Source organism: Euprymna scolopes, chromosome 35, assembly GCF_053919585.1.
Source record: "Euprymna scolopes isolate OS-2025 chromosome 35, ASM5391958v1, whole genome shotgun sequence".
Lineage (NCBI taxonomy): Eukaryota > Metazoa > Mollusca > Cephalopoda > Sepiida > Sepiolidae > Euprymna > Euprymna scolopes.
The window spans coordinates 37144184-37165782 of NC_136516.1; positions in this window are offsets into that span (position 1 = coordinate 37144184).

Sequence of the window (21599 nt, forward strand, 5' to 3'; positions counted from 1 at the left end):
GGAATCAGAGGGATGACTGAGAAGATACAACGAATAGCAATAATGAAAACAGCTGAAATATTAAGGAAAACCATTGAAAGTGTAGACTAAAACACACGAACCACATGAGCCGGCCAGACAAACTGCTATAGAGAAAAACATGAAGAAGCCTTACATGGAACCAAGAACATTCAAGCTGAACATCTAACCATCTCCTTCCATTGCCCCCCCCCCCCAAAAGAGTGATACCGAATAGCCGAGAAGGCTCAAGGAGGATAGAAAGACCGAGGAGAGAGAACTGACCAGACCTCCACTGGACAAGCGCGAAGAGAACTTGGACCTGGAGGAGGATTATTGTCACTCAAATTCCAGTGGAGACCAATGGCCGCTGCCAGCGAGAAATCAATGGTAAATTGAAAGAGGTGGAGAGAACTGGAAACCTGGGTAGGCTTGTTGTCACTCAGCTTCCAGGGAGCACCACAGGTTATTGTCAGGGAGAGATCTCTGATCTTTTTTTTCTTTTTTTTTACATGAGGGGGTCACCACTTATCAAGGCACGAAGGCCACTCAGGGACAAGGGTTATTGCGTGTACAGTAATCAATGAGATAGTATTGTAGTAATCATTAGTATTGGGGGTTTTGATAGAGTGTCTTACTTAAGGGGGCGGTTTTTCAGGAGTTTGTTTATGTTGGACTTGAAGACGTTCAAGTTGTAGTCAGGTGGGAAACAGGCAAGCGGCATAGAGTTCCAGTTCCACTGGCGTGCAGTTCTAAGAAAGAAGCTTTGATCATGGAATCTACGTTTGGATTTAGGCACAGATAGAGAGTGGGGAAAATTATTGACAGTAGTTTCAGCCAGACGGGTCCTATGTGCAATCTCCTTGTGAGCTACTACTACTACTACTACTACTACTACTACTACTAATAATAATAATAATAATAATAATAGTCTGGCCTTCGGGAAAAGATCACTGTGTAGTATCTGGTTTGATGCTACACTTCATATTTTCTGTCCTCAGTAAGCGGTAGAGAAATGCTTTATGACTGAGGCAATTTTAATTTTTGTTCCTATCCAGAGTGCCCCTGCTTGGGGAGCTGGATTTGCCCATTATAAAAACCTACTTTGTGTCTAACTCTGCCCTCGTGAGGAGGCAAGTAAATAGGAATGATAGATAGAGAGTTTTTTTTTTCAAGATACAATTTCTCGTATGGATTCGACCTCAACAACCCTTGCATGTCCGACCTTCCTCAGCAACAAGGTGACCTGATCCGACTCCGATAACTCGTGACCCCGATTCACCTTAGTAATAAACTAGTGACCTACTTAAAGGAGACAGTTTCGTCACCTTTGAATTAACCACCTGCTTCCCTTGCGCGAAACCCAAAGGCGGGGGGGGGGGGATCGTATTGTTCGGCAGCATTAAAATTATTTCGGATTTAGAATTACTTCTACACACACACACACACACACACACACACACACACACACACACACACATATGCATATATATATACATATATATATATACATATATATATATTCATATATATATATATGTATATATATTCATATATAGGTACATACGTATACATACATATGTATATATATATAAATTAATAATATATATATATATATATATATACATGTATATATATAAATATAAATATATACATGTATGCAAGTATATATAAATTTATATATATATGTATATATATAAATTCATACACACACGCATATATATATACACACACACACACACACACACACACACATATATATATATACACACACACACACACACACACACACACACATATATATATATATATATATATATATATATATATATATATATATATATATATATATATATAAAGGAGTCTTACTCCAAAATATAAGAAGAGAGCTGTAAAGTAGAAATTTCCAAAAAGTTTTTATTATTCGGCAGAATACTCCAAAGCTGATAGCTAGTTGCTTCTTAATCCGCGGAGTTTCAAAGAATGCAAATTCTTTTCATCAGATGAAAAACTGTTAGCAAAATAACCAAATAGTCACGCTAATTTTTTTTTAACATTTCTATGTATTTACTGGTTACTGCATAGAATGGAACTAAAAGTTTTATGAGTTATAGTCACAAAACTTTTAAAAATATATAAAAATATGAATATAGAAAAATAGCTCTAGCGGACAGTTCATTCAGAGTTCCACATTCAAATAAAAATAACCAACTTTAATTCAAGAAGTCCAGTGTAATGGAGGTTATTATTCGCAGGTAAATAAACCACAGCAGCCTCAGTTTTTAAATTGGAAAACAAAGCGTCAGACATTGGAGTCCAAATAATTTGAAGACAGCCTAAAAAACGCGTCTATAGTGGCCGGAAGAAAACTTGAAATTCATTGGGGAAAAGAAAAGAAAAAGAAGGGAACGTAGTGTTTAAAGTGGGCTACATTTTGTTATGGCAATGTGTATGTTTATATGTATGTATCTACGTGTGTATGTATGTATGTATGTATGTATGTATTATACGCACATACACACACATATATGTGACAATTCCAATATATTTTTTCCGATACAATTACCGATTCTGCTCTAAATTTCCGATCCCAATACAATCATCGATTCCGATTTCAATCTCTCCACCCTCTCTCTCTCTCTCTCTCTCTCTCTCTCTCTCTCTCTCTCTCTCTCTCTATATATATATATATATATATATATATATATATATATATATATATATATATATATATATTATGGGGAGCTTGAAAATGGAAAGCACCTTCAACAAAAGCGTAGGAAGAGAATCACAGACTGTACAAAAAAAAAAAAAAACAATTTGACAGTCCTGCAATCAACATCGACAAATAGGAAGAACTTACTCTTCCACAGCCGAAATTGCGATAGCTTGTACGTGAAAGTGTGATGCTCTAGAGAAAAGAATGCAATCTTACGCGAGAGCTTCGCAAAGGTTTAATTTAAATGGCCGAAAAATCAAGTTGTTGTTTTTTAAAACGAAATTACATTTATTTAAATCAATTATTTCTGAGTAACTTTTTTTTCCAGAAAGATAAAACCCTGTAAAATTTTATCATATAGAAAACAGAATAATGTAAAACTTTTTCTACTATTTTTAATTAAATTTGAAATGTTAAATTTTCCCCAAAAGTTAACAATTGGCGTTTTTTGTTTTGCACAAAAAACGTATATAAATAGTTAAAAAAAAAAAAAGAAAGGTTTTTGAAAGAATTAATTTGTTTATTCCTTGTCTAACTAAGATTTAGGATGATTTTCTATGAGAATATGCAAAAATATTATAATATAAATACCTGGATTTCAAATCATTCCACTTATTCATATAGACAACCAGTTACTTCGAGTCGATTTGATTACTCTGTTTACAAACTTTACATTTGTTCTTGATAAAACCAAACTACGCAAGGCCAAAAAGCCAAAAAAAAAAAATTATTTTTCAGTGACGAAAATTTCAATGTATTATTAACGCTGAGGCTGGCCAGTACCAGATGGGTGACCATTTGTATGAGTTTGGTTTTTAATGTGTATGTGTGTGGGAGTCAGGCTCTCCAAAATGGGGAGGGGGGCAATTTAAAGCAGAATAAAAAAATTATTTCAGCGCGTTTGGTCCACCGTAGTCGAAAGGTGGCAAACGTTTCCAAACTGGATCGAAAAAATGATGATATTTTTAACACAAAGGGCACAATATTTATCGATTTTTTTTGTATCGATTCTTCAAAGCGTGCCCTGTTTAATAATGGTCATGCATTATTCGGCTCGCTAAAAAAAATTGTTAATTTATTTATAAAATATTTTAAAATGGCTTTTTTCGTATAAATATTAAAAAAAAATTTTTTTTGTTGTTTTGCTTAACTTAAATTAATTATTTTACTTAAGTTCTGATAGTCAGACGTCAAAATAAGGTATGCAAACAAGTTTTTTTTTAATCTATAATCACGCCCCTTACAACAACACAATATACAATATGTTTTGTTTAGTTTCAGATGATTATTTTAAGCATATTTGGAACCCCCTCAAAACAAGGGGGGTTTCTAAGCAAAATAAAAGAAAAATATATATATATATAAATATTGTTTATGAAAAATAAGTACACTGTTATAAAGTTCATTCTTCTCTTAATAATCGCTGAAAATTTCGTATTCATCGGATAATTACCTGATTTTTAGTAGATTTTTAAAAAGACGGCCGCCCCTCCCCCCCCAGTTTTGGCGGTGCCTAGTTTAATTGATATGTAACTGAACAGGGGCAAGATCAAAGTATAGTATCTGTTCTTCAGATGCTGCATTTCAATTTCTTGTTCTCTGTCAGCGGAGGAGAAATCCTTCACGACTGAGACAATTTTTAGTTTTGCTCCTTTTCTCCACGTTTAAAAAACGACGCTGGTGTCTAACTCTGTCCCGTGGGGAGGCATTGTAAATAGGAACTCTGAACAGATAAAACGGTAATAAAAAAAATAAAACGTATATATATATATATATATACGTGCGCCTACCTATGTATGTATATATATATAAATATATATATATATATATATATATATATATATATATATATTTACATAATACATCTGTCTATTCATCTATATATATATATATACATCTATATATACACGAGACACGCACGCAGATATGTAAGTATGGTATAAAAGTATACGGCATAACTTATTAATTAGCTCTAATTACTTACTGACCACTGTTGAATTAATACTGGCAACTGATACATAAAATAATATATCTACTTAAAACATTTTACGTGGATACATGAAATAATATACTAATCTCAATCCATATAGATCTATCTATATATACATACATCTCTCCTCTCCCTCTCTCAAGTGGACGCCTATCTCCATGATAATTTATATCCAGCTGTCAACCAAACAAATGAATGGGTCTAAATTCCTCTATAAAGTCACGAGGTCAACAACAACGATGAGGCCAGCAATTTTAATGACTTAATAAATGACGATTTCAATTTAGATTAAGTAGAAACACAGATTTCTTTTTTAAATTCGTTCTCGCCTCAAAGCTTCTCTCGGTCTGGTACGTCCAAATTTGAAATAGAATTTTTGTTGGTCTGTCACGTTCTCGCCTGATATGATAATTTCGCCGGTCTGTCATAATTGTTTCAAATAGAATTTTTGTCTTAAGCAGTAATTTCCGTCGCTAATGTCTGAAATAGCAGTTATGTTGGCCTGTTATGTTTAATTCGTATTATCTGGATTCTTCGGACTACTACCTACACCTTGAATGCTATTTTCTCACGTTTCGCTAGACGCAACGTCCGATCATCTGGTGTATCTTGTCGAACTCATAAATTGCTCTATGAAACTCGGCAATTGCTGTGTCGAACTTGGAAATTGCTCTGTCGAAGTTGGGAATTGCTCTGTCGAAGTTGGCCATTGCTCTGTGAAACTCGACAATTGCTCTGTCGAACTCGGCGATTGCTATGTCGAACTTGGCAATTGCTTTTTCGAACTTGGGATTGCTCTGTAAAACTTGGGAATTGCTCTGTCGAACTTGGGAATTGCTCTGTCGAACTCGGCAATTGCTATGTTGAACGCGACAGTTGCCATGTCGAACTCGCGAATTTGAACGCAATTTCGTACGGAACGCTTTATTTAATCTACGGGGGTAACAAGCTCTCGTTCCACAAGCCATGATTGGGTAAAAGTTTTGGTACTTATACACTTACTGTACCAAGCTTAAATAGTGACGTTAATATTTAGAAAGCCATTTTTAACGTGAGGAGGGAAGGGTGCTTTTAACTATTCTACTTTCACCTAACAATTAATGAAATTAAAAAGATATCGTTAGATTTGAATTTTACTTGACAACACGATTAATAAATAACGCTGTATAATAAATAAATCGGCACTGAAGTCTTGTGTAAATTTTCAATTGTATTTTGAGTATTTTGAGTATAGCTCGCTCCGAAAACGTACCATTTAGAGCTAAATTTTACTAAGACTTTATTCATGACGTCCCTGGTGTAATGAATAAAGCACTTAGTTAAATTCAGTAAAGTTACGCTCTTCTGGAAGTTGAAGGTTTAATCCTCAGTGTAGATGACACTTAAAATACAAGCGCCAATTACTTAAGACTTTTATCCAGTCACGACTGACGGAACGACCTCGTGGATTCAATAAACCGTTACGTTCGAAATTACGTGCAGATTCCCGGGTTTGACAGAAAGATCTCGAGTTCGACAAGATACACCTTATGAAATTTGACGGTTATATCGGCCGAAACGTTTTGAGAATGATACGCAAGATGAGAATAACAGTCCGAAGGATCCAAATAGGACGAATTATTAATCCTCATCACAAAACAAAAGATTCCCGAGTTCGACAGAAAGATTCCTGGGTTGGACAGAAAGATTTCCCGAGTTCGACAGAAAGATTCTCGAGTTCGACAAAAAGATTCCTGGGTTGGACAGAAAGATTCCCGAGTTTGACAGAAAGATTCCTGGGTTGGACAGAAAGATTCCCGAGTTCGGCAGAAAGATTTCCGAGTTCGACAGAAAGATTCCTGAGTTCGACAGAAAGATTCCCGAGTTTGACAGAAAGATTCCCAAGTTCGACAGAAAGATTCCTGAGTTCGACAGAAAGATTCCCGAGTTCGACGAAAAGATTCCTGAGTACGAAAAGACAGATCTTTTCTTTTATTTTTTTGTTTTACAAGGTGGTCACCACTTATCAAGGCCCAGAAGCCACTCGGGGATAAGGGTTATTGCGTGTACAGTACGTTAGTGTTGAGATTTGATAAATTGTCTTTCTTAAGGGGGCGGTTCATTAGGAATTTGTTTATGTTGGACTTGAAGACATCCAGGTTGTAGTCAGGTGGGAAACAGGCAAACGGAACAGAGTTCCACAGGCGTGCACTTCTAAAAAAAAAAAGCTAAGAAAGAAGATCTATAGAAGATCGGATTTTACAGCGAGTGAAACGTTGTTCAAATAACACTCAAGATGAGAATACTAGTCTGAATAATACGATTTTATCAATCCTAATCTTAAAAGTTTAGACATGTGACGTTGCCCGGGATTGAATAATGATCAACGAATGTTTCACACTCCAATATTTGTATTGTCATCGAAATCGATGAAATAGTCCATTTTTAAATCAAATCAATCCATTGCCTGCTCTAGTTGGGGACCCATCACGGTGTACCGGGAGAAAGCTGTACATACCTCTCCGCAGTGACTTAGTCCACAATACATTGTAGTCTACATTGCACTGTAGGGAACGCACTATTTATTCTGTAAAAGTATTTTTTTATACATAAAAGCTTGACATAAAATTTAAAATGCAAAAATCAAGTAGCATGCTTTAATTGTGCTCTAAACAGAAACATTTATTTCGAACGCCCCCTTGTCATATCAAAGAACTTACTGTTGATTTTATACGCCTGGCCTTACTACTTGCGCGGTGATAACAGCTTGAATTTAGGTGTAAAATAAAAAAGTCAACTATTATGGTTCAATTGTGCTTTAAACAAACATTCATTTCGAACGCGCTTCTGTCATATCAAAGAACCTGCTGTTGATTTTATATGTCGGTCTATTCGGCTTGTGTGGTAATAAGACTTCTCAAATGGACTTGTGATGCAAGACTGTGTAAGATATTAACTTTGATCAAAATAGCCTGTTCTTTCTTTCAGCGGATTAATTCGATTATCGGTTTTCGATACTTATCGAAGACATTCCGACAAACAACTTATCTATGAACACTGCCAGATACATAGAGTAACTCCGTATGAAATTTCCTAAAAATCGGCCCAGCCGTTTTCGAGTTCATAGGAACAAAGACACACACACACACACACACACACACACACACACACACACACACACACACACACACACACACTGATAAAGTTCCTTTTATATGAGCACGGCCCAAAAATGAAAAAACAAGTAGTTGTTTTTTTTTAAACGAATTAAAATCTATTAAAATTCATTATTCATGAGCAACTAGCCAAAACCACTATCAATAATTTCCCACACTCTTTATCAGTGCCTAAACCTAAATGTAGATTCCATGGACAAAGATTCTTTCTTAGAACTGCACGCCTGTGGAACTCTCTTCCGTGTGCCTGCTTTCCAGCTGACTACAATCTGATTGTTTTCAAGTCCAATGTAAACAAGTTCTTGATGAATCATCTCCTAAATAATCCAATTTACAAAATTCCCACTACTTATGATTACTACGCTATAATCACATTGATTAATGTATACCCATTAATCCTTATCCTCGAGTGGCCTCCGGGCCTTGATAAGTGGTGACTCCTGTGTAAAAAAAAAACAACTTATTTTCACAGAAAGATAAAATCCGAAATTTTATCATATGAAAAGCAGAATAACAAAAAACTTTTTCTATTTTTAATAGAATTTAAAATTTTTATTTTTCCAAAACCACACCATTTTTCGCCATTTTAGTCTCGTTTGATAAACCATTTAAATATTTTTTAAAAGGTTTTTAAACCAATTAATTGTTTGTTTTTTTTTTGTCTAAATAAGATTTAGGATTATTTGCTATAAGAATATGCAATAATATTATAATATAAGTAACTGAATTTTAAATAAGTCTAACTTTTTATATCACTGTATAGATTTGCTTAGCGAAATTAAAAAAAAAACTAATGATAGGTTAAAATAAACTACGGAGGCCTGGATAGGACTGAATAAAGTTCATTTAGCCATGCATTTTTTATGTGTGATTTGACGATTAAATGATGGTTTTAATTCTTTTTCATAAGCTATATATATATATATATATATATATATATATATATATATATATATATATATATATATATATTTGTTGCCTACATAACCTCCGAAGTTAAGCAACGATGGGTGACCATTTTGGGAATGCTAGGCGTCGTATGTATTGAAAAGAATTCCTGCATATAGTATCACGCTTACTCCACCATAGGTAAAATTAACAAGAAACTGCCAAAAGGAAGTATCGTATTTTCAGCAAAATGCGCAGTTATTTATCGTTTTCTTTCTCTTTTGGTATCGATTATTTAAAGCATTTCCTATTTAATAGTGTATTAGCAATATTAGGCTTACTAAAAGAAAATTATTTATTTATTTTTCAAAGATTTAAAAGTAGTGTTTTCCGCAAAAATAATGACAATATATAAGTTTTTTTTGTTTTTGGTTTTGCTAATCTGAAAGATAATAACAACATATATAACGAATTTCACACTTCAAAACACAAAAGCTAAAAAATAAAACACATTTCAAATTCAGATTTTCAACCTTAAAATCTGATACGTGCGCAGTTGTTTGTTTGTTTTATCTACAATTCTCACCCTCTCCACAATACAATATATTTTGTTTAGTTTTGGTTGATTATTTTAAGCATATTTGTACCCACAAATAAAGAAGGGGGCTGTAAGCATATATATATATATATATATATATATATATATATATATATATATATATATAAAACGATCATGAAAAAAGTACGCCATTATAAAGTTCATTTTTCACTTAATAATTGTTGAAAATTTCATATTGATTGGATAATTACTTGATTTTTGGTAGATTTTTAAGGAGAGACTCCGTCAAAAGATGCTTACCCCTTCCTTCCGTTTTGGCCGTGCCTACTTTTATATTATGGAAGAAATAGATAGGTAAATAGATAGCAATAGAAATTTCCCTCGTTCGCCCAAGCGTAAGTCTTAAAAATAGCATTTCTGTTGGTCTGTCACGCTTAAGTTTGATCTAGTCTGTTTATCGCTAAGCGCGCAGATTGATTGGACATCTGCTATGAATATTCCTTCTTATTTCGAATGGGATTCTGTAAAATACATTCAAATTGGAATTTCACTTCCGGTTATTCTGGTTGGTCAATTCGAGTGGATTTTTTTTTGGTCCGGAACATAAATAGGAATCGTTGAGCAAAGCGGATCTTCATAGACGAGCTCCTAAGATTGGATTGTGATTTGAACCAATAGGAAAATGGCGACCGAAAAGACATCCAAGTTAATTTGATCGATTATCTACGACTAAGGTTAAGGAGGAGCAGGTTCTGAAGCCAGACACTTGTTTAGATTTTTTGGTTTGTTTTATTTATTTATTTTTTTTTTTTGCGGGGGTAGAGGAGTGAGAGGTGGTGGTGTTAGACATGCCATCCATGTTCTGCTTAGTTTGATGTACCGCCATTTTGAAAGTTGGAAGTAGAATGTAAACAAAACAGAGAGAGAGAGAGAGGGGGGTAGAAAGAAGAGACTAATCAGTGTGATAAAAGAGGAGCAAAAGGTAGATAAACAGAAAAGAAGAGACAGAAGAACAGAGAGAGAGAGAGAGAGAGAGAGAGAGAGAGAGAGAGAGAGAGAGAGAGAGAGAGAGAGAGAGAGAAATAAAAAGACTAAAAGAAAAAGAAAGACAGTTACAACGTAAGCGAAAGCCGGTAATAGAAGAAAAGAGAGAAAGAACAGCAACAACAATAATAATAATAATAATATATATATATCTTCTATAATATAAATCTCATCTGTCTGTTTAAATGTATGTATGTATGTATGTATGTATGTATGTATGTATGTATGTATGCCTTAAATTTTCGACAGAGGCGACAGATTTTCACGGGATCGGTATCGTTCGAAGATTGACCATTCGGACAACAAATATAAAAAAAAAATGGCCATTATACAAAGAGGGGTTGCTTTTTCGCCGATATTTTCGATTAATTAGCCTTAATTTTAACCTACGTCGCTTCCAATTTGGCGATGGAGGCAACAGCAAAGACGGCACGTTTTTATTTTTTATGTTTTTTTCCTCCTTCGCGGTACGGGTTCGAACCTGCCTCCCTACTACCACTTTTTTTTCGTTTTTCTTAACACACACCTCCAAACACCCGGGAAACGCCGGGTGCCCAGGCTAGTATATATATATATATATATATATATATATATATATATATATATATATATATATATATATACGGCAATCGAAAAGATATCCAGAAAAATCAGAAAAAAGAATAAGTCTGTCGTGTTCAATCTGATGCGCTTGAATAATGACTTGCTGCCAAAATATACAAAAATATATATATATATATATATATATATATATATATATATATATATATATATATATATATATATAAGCAGCAAGTCGTTATCAATGCGCGTTTGATTAAATACGACAGTTTCTTTCTTTATTTTTTCTGTTGATTTTCACGATCTGCCAAGCATTTTTCTCGATTCTATTGGTAGGTTGTGAATTATATATTTTACATTTCCCCCTTACACATGACTTAAATCTAAATAACTAAATATAATTAAACTAACAAATAAAAACTAAAATAAAATTAATTACATATACAAAGGCAACAAAAAAGTCTCTTTACAGCAACAAAACTGCTCCTGACGACGATCGAAGATAGAAAGAGAGAGGGAGGATGATCAGGAGAGAGAGAGAGAGAGAGAGAGAGAGAGAGAGAGAGAGTGAAAGTAAAGCGGTAAAAGAAGGATAGTGATTGCAAGGATAAGTGAATAAAATACGAAATTAATTTGGATCATATTTATTTGCAACCAAAACGTTTTATGCAATTAATTTCCATTTCAGTTTGCACGGAAGACTGGCTTACGCAAACATTATATACACACATATGCACACGCATGCGCACACGCACGCGAGCGCGCGCGCACGCACACACACACACACACACACACACATACCAAAGAATAAAATAATTGACTTCTTTCAATTAATCGTTCGGTAATTTGATACATCCCATTTAATAGAAATGCCTGTTTACATCCCAACTCGTGTGTAAAATCAAAATAACACGACAAATATCTATATGAAACAAAAAGCAATTAGAGTTCAAATGTGTCTAACTGATGAGTCCAAATGAGGGCGAAACTCGAGTCTTGGACTTCCGGTTTGTTTGCTGTCATGGCACTTGTGAAATAATTATATAATCTCTCACATTATGAAAATTCTATTACTAATTGCTCGCTAGATTAGCATGGTGGATGGCATTGTTCTGGCGCGTATAAAATCCCTACTTATGAGAAATCGGCTTGGTTTATAGCTTGGTTTCATAGTCGGATTTCGCTGCGGTTTGCTTGGTCTGTGTTTGTTAATAGACTTTCTTGTGTGTGGTGCGTTTGGCCCATGTGGCAGAATGCTCGTCTCGCATGCAAGAGGCTCGGGCTTCGAATCCCGAATTCGGATATGTTTAACTGATGAACCCAAATGAGGGCGAAATTCGAGTCCTGAACTTGGAGCTTTGTTGGTTGCCATGGCTCTTGTGAGCTGCAACGTTGTTTGGCTGTCGAAATAACTATATATATATATATATATATATATATATATATATATATATATATATATATATATATATATATATATATATATATAGGGTGTCCACAAAGTCTGGCTACATTATTTAGTCAGACTTTGTACTTTGTGGCCACTCTTTAGATTATGCAGCCAGACTTTGTGAACACCCTGTAGCTTATGTAACCAGACTTTGTGAACACCCTGTAGCTTATGTAACCAGACTTTGTGGACACCCCGTAGATTATGTAGTCAGACTTTGTGGGTACCCTTTAGATTATGCAGCCAGACTTTGTGGGCACCATGTAAATTATGCAACCAGACTTTGTGGGCACCATGTAGATTATGCAGCCAGACTTTGTGGACACTCTGTATATATATATATATATATATATATATATATATATATGTGTGTGTGTGTGTGTGTGTGTGTGTGTGTGTGTAGAAATATATTTTCTTATAATATATATCAATCCTTATTTAATAAGCTCAATGTAATTACAGCGCAATATAGAGAATAAATGACAAAAAGTTATATTCCAAAATTCATGATGTTGTACCATCTTATAAATTATTCCTTTAATTCAGTTGACTTATACAATTCTTGACAGTATCTGTTTCGTAGCGCAAAATCAATCACTTAATTATTATATTAATCAGTGAATCTATTATGCCCTTAACTAATCAGAAGAAATAGCAACAATCAATCCGTCAAAAGAGATTGAGGAGTGATTTGACATGATTAAAATCAGAAAATTGAAAGAGAAGCTGCAGTTACCGTTATATTTTTCTATTACACCATATTGTTTTTTTTTTAACTGAAGTAAACTGAATTAAAGGAATAAATTATAAGATGGTCAACATTATGAATTTCGGAATATAACTTTTTGTCATTTATTCTCTCTCTCTCTCTCTCTCTATATATATATATATATATATATATATATATATATATATATAAAATAAATTCCACAGCCAAACAACGTCGCAGCCCACAAGAGCCATGACAGTCAAAGAACCGGAAGTCCAAGACTCGAGTTTCGCCCTCATTTGGGTTCATCAGTTAGACACATCCGAACTCAGGATTCGAAACCCGAGCCTCTTGCATGCAAGGCAAGTACTCTACCAACTGAGCAAACGCCCTGCACACAAGAATATATATATATACACACACACACACACTTCTGATAAAAAATTAATTAAAGACCACTTAAAAATCTTTAAAAAGAAATCTTTTTTAAGGATAGATTTTAAACTCTTCCGACTTAAGGTTACTAATGCTACAATCTAAAAGGTTATAAAAACAAAAAGGTACATTTCAAAAAATGTTATTTAAAAATTTGCATTTTTATTAAGTTAGGCTTTTTACAAATGATCAAAATTATAAGACCAAGTGTATAAATTGTTAGAGTTATGGTAATTCTAATTGTTTTTAGTTCAGTTAGAGATTAGCAATCACTGTGTAAAGGTATTACCATGCCTAAAGCAAGAAAACTAACCGAAGTTGAGCACTCTCGAATTCTAGTATTCCATAAGCATGGTTTGTCACAGCGAGCAATAGTAGCTAAGGTAAATCGCAGTAAAACTATTATTTGCAACTTTCTAAAGGACACTGAGAATTATGGAAAAATAAAATCCTTTGGTAGCCCCCACAAAATTTCTCCTGTGTTGAGTAGGAGAATCAGACGGGTTGTTATGAATGAGAGAGGGCTTTATTCTAGTCAAATTAAGGCGGTTACAGATGCTAATTGCAGTCCAATAACCGTCAGACGACACTTACAACAAAAAGGCATGGTAAATAAAAAGCGTAAACAGCAGCCAACTTTTATCCCAAAAACTGACTAAGAAGTTTGCTGTCTGAATACTCTTCATATAAAATTTCAAATGTTTAGACCCAAAATTGTCTGAATAGTTTGTTAGAGACTTGGCAGCCAAATTTTCAGCTAAAAAACGATTTAAAAGATTGTTTGAATACACTTTATGTAAACTTTGGAATGTTTAGATTAAAAATTGGCTGAGAGGTCAAATTTTAACCAACTTTGACCCCTTAACATTTATCGTTTTGGGCTCAAATCAAGTTAAAAAGTTTGATCCATGTCCAAGTTACCTACATCTAAAATTTCAAGTGTTTAGACCCAAAATTGGCGGAGAAGTTTGGTAGAGTATTTAAAGGACAAATCGTTGAACTGTGACCTCTTGACAGCCAAATTTTTGTCCGAAAACCGATACAAAAGATTTTCCCAAATCTCAATACCTCTTATATCAAATATCGAGTCGATAGACTGAAAATTGGCAGAGTAATTTGGTAGGGAAATGTACACAGACAGACAGAAAATTTCGTTTTATATATATATATATATATATATATATATACATATACTAGCATGGGTGTTCGGTGTTGCCCGGGTATTTGGAGGTGTATGTTGAGCAAAAAAAGAAAGTGGTCATTTTTTTTTAACTATGACCCCTATTATGACCCCTTAAAATTTATTGTTTTGGGCTCAAATCAAGTTATTAAGTTGCATCAATGTCCAAGGAACCTATATCTGAAATTTCAAGTGTGTAGACCCAAAATTGTCGGAGGAGTTTGGTAGAGTTCTCAAAGGTCAAATCGTTGAACTTTGACTCCTTAATCGCCGAAAACCGATCACATAGATTTTCCTAAATCTCAGTACCCTGTATATCAAATTTCGAGTCTGTAGACTAAATATTGACAGAGTTATTGCGTAGGGAAATGTACGTAGACACGCACACACAGACACACACGTTCACTTATATATATATATATATATATATATATATATATATATATATATATATATATATATATATAAATATATATATAAATATATAATACAAATTATCAATCCCCATCTAAGAAAAAATCCAAAACAAATATCTTGCTGCACAAATCCGCACTCAGATTTCTCCTATGAATCTGGTCCCAATCATAGCAGCCTTTACGTTTCAGTGGCAATATGCCTTTTTAAGGGTGAACAAAAGTAGCAGATAAAAACAAAATCACAGGAACCATGAAAGTTCGGAAAACGGTTATATTGAAGGGGTTAGCTTTCAACATGGCTGACAAATTCGTATTGGTGCAGTTTATTGATCGTGCTATTTTTTAGACAGAATTTTCAAGTTTAATTTAACTTTTAAGGTATTTTTTGTTCACTGAATTCTTAGGTGGAAGTACCGATAAAATAAGAAAGCCCCTTCCCTCCATGTAAAAAAATGGCTTTCTAAATAACAACGGTTCTATTTTGAAACTGTACAAATACGGATAATTTTTATGCACTAGTTTTATCTGATTTCTTAAGCGATGACTGTGATACCCAAAAAACGTTAAGGTCCGTTAACAAATTAGTACGGTGGATTAATTTGCTATGTTACCGCTTAGAAAATCAGACAATACTAATCGATGAAATTTGGCAGCCATTCTTGGAGTTAACTACTTCAATATAACCAAATAAATGACCCTAATACGATAGGAGGAAATGGAAAAAAAAATAATCGCAACAATTCTTACTGTGTTTTTGTTGTCCATTTGGTATAGAATTTTTAATCCAGATTTCTTAGACTAGCAGATAAACAACAACTCCATTATCCGGTGACCCAGGGGCGTTGCTCTAACTGAATTAGAAGTGTCGAAGGAAGGAAAACAAAAATAAAATTATTGTCGACGGGCGACCAAAGCTGTCTAAGCTGAGCTTGTGGTGCTAGTCGAGGTGGTGGCGGTGTTCTCCACCTCTCGGTTAAACTGCTAAGAAAGACAAGGTGGTTTGTATAAGGGTGGGCAGTTCGAATCTAACAGCTGTTGAGTCCTCGACCAAGTCTCTCACTCACCCCTCAGCATTATTGGTGGCGCTGCCATATATTATTGGTTAAAAGAAGGCAGAGTTGTAGCGAAATTGGACACAGTTTTTTTTTTTTTTTTTAAACTAGCTGAGCAAGAATTTTTTTGCCCTTTTTAAAAAAAGAAATGCTTGAAATAGATTCGAAAAAGTTGCCAAAAAACAAAAAAAAAAACAAATATATAACAAATAAATATTATCAAAAGGTAAGATAAGTTACTTTTCTATCTAACTGGATAATTTTTTAGTGTTTTTATTTAATGTAACATGTTTATTCAGCTAAAAAAAACATACAGTGTATACCGATGTATTTGAAAATTTAAAATGGTGCTGGACTCTCTGTTGAACACAGTAAGTTTTCGAAAAGGAGTTAAAAGTAAAAAAATTATACAAAATAATGTTAGAAACTCGCTCAATATATGTTACCGTGACATAGGCTGACATATATTCGGTGGGTTTTTAACAGTATTTTGACTAGTTTTTTTTTTTTTTATTAATTTTAACTCATTTTCCCAACTAACCGTGTTTCACAGAGAGTCTGGCGCCATTTTAAATTTCCAAATATCTCGGTAAACACTGTATGTTTTTCGAGCTGCATAAACATGTTACATTAAATAAAAACACTAAAAAAATTATCCAGTTAGATAGAAAAGTAACTTATCCTGCCTTTGATAACATTTATTTGTTATATATTTGTTTTTTGACAACTTTTTCGAATCTATGTGTACAGTAATACAACCCCCAGTCTGCCTGTCGAAAACACCAGTACAATTTTAATTGAACTGCAAGAAAGTCACTGACACACACATATTAATACCTCCGTTCATTCTCAAGAGACAATGGTTACCCCCGCTAAGGGTAGCTGCGCGTGTAATCGTGAGGCAAGGGTTTCGCAATATACAACCACGTTTCTTTTTTTCTTTTGTCTTAATTTTCTTATCACTTTGTCTTTCCTGAGGATCGGGCATTCTACCGGATGCTAAACATTCTCCTATTAGTTTCGTTACTCCAACCGAGAGATCTTTTTAAGATCCTAACCGTCCCTTTAAGTGTTATTGTTTGTATTTCTTTTGCGCTTAGTTCACCGGGTATATTCGCCAGATAGTTTTTGAAATTCTTTTCCATTAGCCCGGTTGCTCCTATAATGACTTGCATGATTGATACCTTCTTAAGATTCCAGTTTCTTTTCATGTCGTACATAAGTCGTTGGCACTTTGTTATTTTCTCCCTCTCTGCTCTGTTAAGGCCAGCATCATTAGGGACGCTTACTTCAACAAGGGTTGCCACTTTCTCCTTCCTGTCCCATATTACTATGTCAGGCTTAATAGCCCCATTTTCTAGGTATGTAGCTGTAGGAATTTCGTAGTCTTTAGTGAATGGTGTACGACTTATTTCCAACTGTTTTTTCCGGTAAACATGTTCCCAAGATTTGCTACTACATGGGATATTCAGTTTTTTTACGGATTTTCCAGTGGATATATTTACATACTCCATTGTGTCGCATTGTATAATAGCCGTCCCCCAACAGGACTTTACAGTTGGATGTCAGGTGGCTTACACTCTCTATTTCTGTGTAGCAGAACGTGCATTTGTTTTTATTGCTGAGACCACTCATCTTTTTAAAAGGATCAGTTATCAAGCCTTGATCTTGAACGGCTATTATCATTCTCTCCAGACCATAATGAAAAGATTCTTTTTTGAGCCAAGCTACAGAGCCTTCTTTATCTATGTATTCCCGTGATAGGTCATCCAAGAAATACTGTGCACGTTGTTGGTTGGCCGATTCTTCCAGTTTTCTGCAATGGAAGCTCGTAGTGTATTTTTTGCCGACTCTTTTGGGCTATTTCCGTTGCGGGCTTGCTTTCTCTTTCTGTCTCAGTTGTAAGACAGTCTTGCGCAAAATGTTTGGCCACTTTTTTCTGGATTGGCACTGCTTGTGCCCAGTGCCAAGAAGTCCAGGGTGACTAGAAACAATGCCGAGATAAGAAAGCATATATAACACGTGAATTTTCCGTATCATTACCCATTTTAATACTGACCAGGCTTAATGTTGCTTAACTTCGGTAATTTAATGAAAAACCGGTGTGTCAATGTGATTATGCTGTATACCATACATACGTACGTTGTTGACTTTAAACAGACATGCATACATATGTACCTATTTACTATGCCTCCCCACGGGACAGAGTTAGACACCAGGGTCGTTTTTTAACGTGGAGAAAAGGTACAAAAATAAAAATTGTCTCAGTCGTGAAGGATTTCTCCTCCACTGAAAGAGAACAAGAAATAGAAGTGCAGCATCTGAAGAACAGATACTACACTTTGATAACTTTTAATATGTACTAAACATCAGGTCAACAATTAAGTTCGGGTTAAATTGTTTTTCGTTAGGAAAAAGTGAGTTTGTCTGTCATGCATGGTGGTTGTATTCGTAGTGTCTTTATTTCTTGTCCCCTGCGCCTCTCCTAATCTCCATTCAATGTGTATGTGTTCGTAGGTGACTCTTCAGGCCAGCTTAAAAGCGGCAGATTTTGCCACAGAATTAGCACACCCGATCAGTTTTGTTTGCAGTGAGATTATTGGGATGCAAAACAAGCTTTGTACATTTACGCAAATGACTTTTGAGGGCAGCAAGAGATTAACACAATTTTCCACATATGTCACAGTTAGCATCTGGACTTTTTTTTCTTTTTTAAACCCTGTGCTAGACCCGGTTTCACCTTTGCGAATCAAGTGTTTGTAAGCGCTGGACTGGACACGGTTATTCGCAAAAGATATTATGCTTTCGTGAATCAGTTTCCGCCATTTATTTCTATCTAAATCCATTTTACCCTATTTACACACACACACACACACACATATATATATAGTATTAAAAGCATTCGAACATAGATATATAGATATTAATAACACAAAGTTCATTTACATAGCTCAATAATGCAATAGTAGAGCTATATATACTTGTATAATATGCAACTTCACTGGCAGCAGATATTCATTTGAAAGGTTGACATGACTTTTATTATTTTGGATGTTTATATATATTTAGCGCTGATGACTGCTCCACTGATATAAGCATAATACGCAACATACATGAAGAGAACTCTGTATGTATAACAATATCAGTATTGATTCTCTCTCGTGTATTTTGTCTGAGTGTGTGTTTTGTAATCTAATATATAAAAGGCTATATGTCTGCCTGTCTGTCTCCATATTTTCAAACTCTATCTCCTACGAAACTAAAAGTCGCAGAGCGGCGCTGAGGGAAACAAATCATTGGAATTAATACGGGCCGCTCTTTTATGGATCTTAAACCGGTTAAAATTGGTTTTAAGAAACGATCAAAATTGAAAAAAAAAAAACAAACAAAAAAAACGTAAAATATTTTGTACATTCATCTTAGTTTATTTTTATTTTTTAATCGGTTTATATGCTTTTCACGGTTGTAAAGTTGTAACGTCAACAGCTTTGAATATTATAGTTTTGATTTCGATTCTAGCTGATGGCACCTAAATACTATTTTTTTTTTACTTTTGAAATCACGACTCTATAATAATATATACGAAATCTGGACAAATTAAAATATCATATTTAAGTGTATTTTACGTGCAGGCAAAGCCACCCCTCCACTATATATATATATATATATATATATATATATATATATATATATATATATATATATATACTAGCAAAAGTACCCGTCGTTGACTGGGTTCAAAAACAGCCTAAAGAAAATGAAATCTGATTTATTAAAGTATGATAGGTTATGAAAAGGAAGGGTTGTAAAGTTGGGTTGAATTTGGGGGTATCAAAACAAAAGCAAAATATGATGAAAGTAAAAATAAAATGGATAAACCCTATAATTTATTATACCATACCTGTTCACACTGAAACACTTATCACAATATTCTGTGGATCTATATTAAAAACCTTGTTAAACCTTGTGACATATTTCCATTCTATGGAGGTCAGGTGCGAACGAACACCCCATAATTTTATCATACCATATTTCTTCAAACAGAACATAATTATCAAAGTATACTTACACAAAAAGATATGAAAAGTCTTTATTAAAGTTTGTGCCTATTTCCATTTTATGGAGGCCAGGCGCAAACGCAGACCCCACAATTTTATTATACCATCCCTAAACATACTTATCAAAGTATTATTATGTACATCTATATCAAAAACACTTGTAAACGTTTATTTTTTATTTTTTATTTTTTTATTTCTATACTTTGTGGACTAGGCACGAACGCAGACCCTATAATTTTAATGAACCACTGTTCTGCCAGATCAAACATACCCATTCCTGTGTCTCGATACATCTTCTATCATTATATGCAATCAGTTTTCTAAAATAATCAACCATATAGGAGCCTATTCGTGACCAGACACACACACACACACACACACACACACACACACACACACACACATCTTTATATATATATTATATTATAAATATATATATATATATATATATATATATATATATATATATATATATATATATATATGATGGTTATCCACTGACACGTGTTTCGCCGGCACTATGGCAGTGTTCGAACGTACGACCATCGAAACTAATCAGATGTGTTAACCATTACGCTACGTATCGGTTGTTTGAAATTACGAGAGCTCCTTAATACTGTTAATATAATTATCGATAAAAAGTTAACAACAAAAATGTTAAGGCATAAATTGATGACCGATAAATTAGCACACAATTTCAGACAGGCTCTTCTTAGCGTAATGTTTTACACACTTGACTACAAGGTAGGTGTTCGTTGATTCGAATTTTGTCGTAGTCAACAATGATAAGCGACGAATCAGCATGTAGTTCAAGACGGGCCCTTTTTCGCATAACGGTTAACCCATTTATTTTGCCTTGATAGAGTTTAAAATAGACCTCGTAGCATCGTAGTGGATGTCCTTTTCTTTTCCCTGCAACCTCTTTCTCACAGAAGAGATGTTGCGAGTTTGTCTCTGCTTTATCGTTATTTTCATGGCAAGTACTCGACTGAGCTTCAATCTATGGTCCCACCTCGCCAAACTTTCTCAATAAACACTCGTCTATCTGAGAACACTATCAATAATTCCCCCAATCTTTATCTGTGCCTAAATCTAAACGTAGATTCCATGAACAAAGCTTATTTCTTAGAACTGCACGCCTGTGGAACTGTTTTCCGTTTTCCTGCTTTCCAGCTGACTACAATATGGTTGTCTTCAAGTCCAACGTAAACAAGTTCTTGATGTGCCGTTCCATATAAGTTAACAAATTTACTGAATTTCCATTACTAACGATTACTATATTGTCCCATTGACTACTGTACACTCTTTAATCCTTATCCTCGAGTGCACCCTGGCCCTTGATAAGTGGTGATGCCTATATAAAAATAATTTTTTTTTTTTTAACTA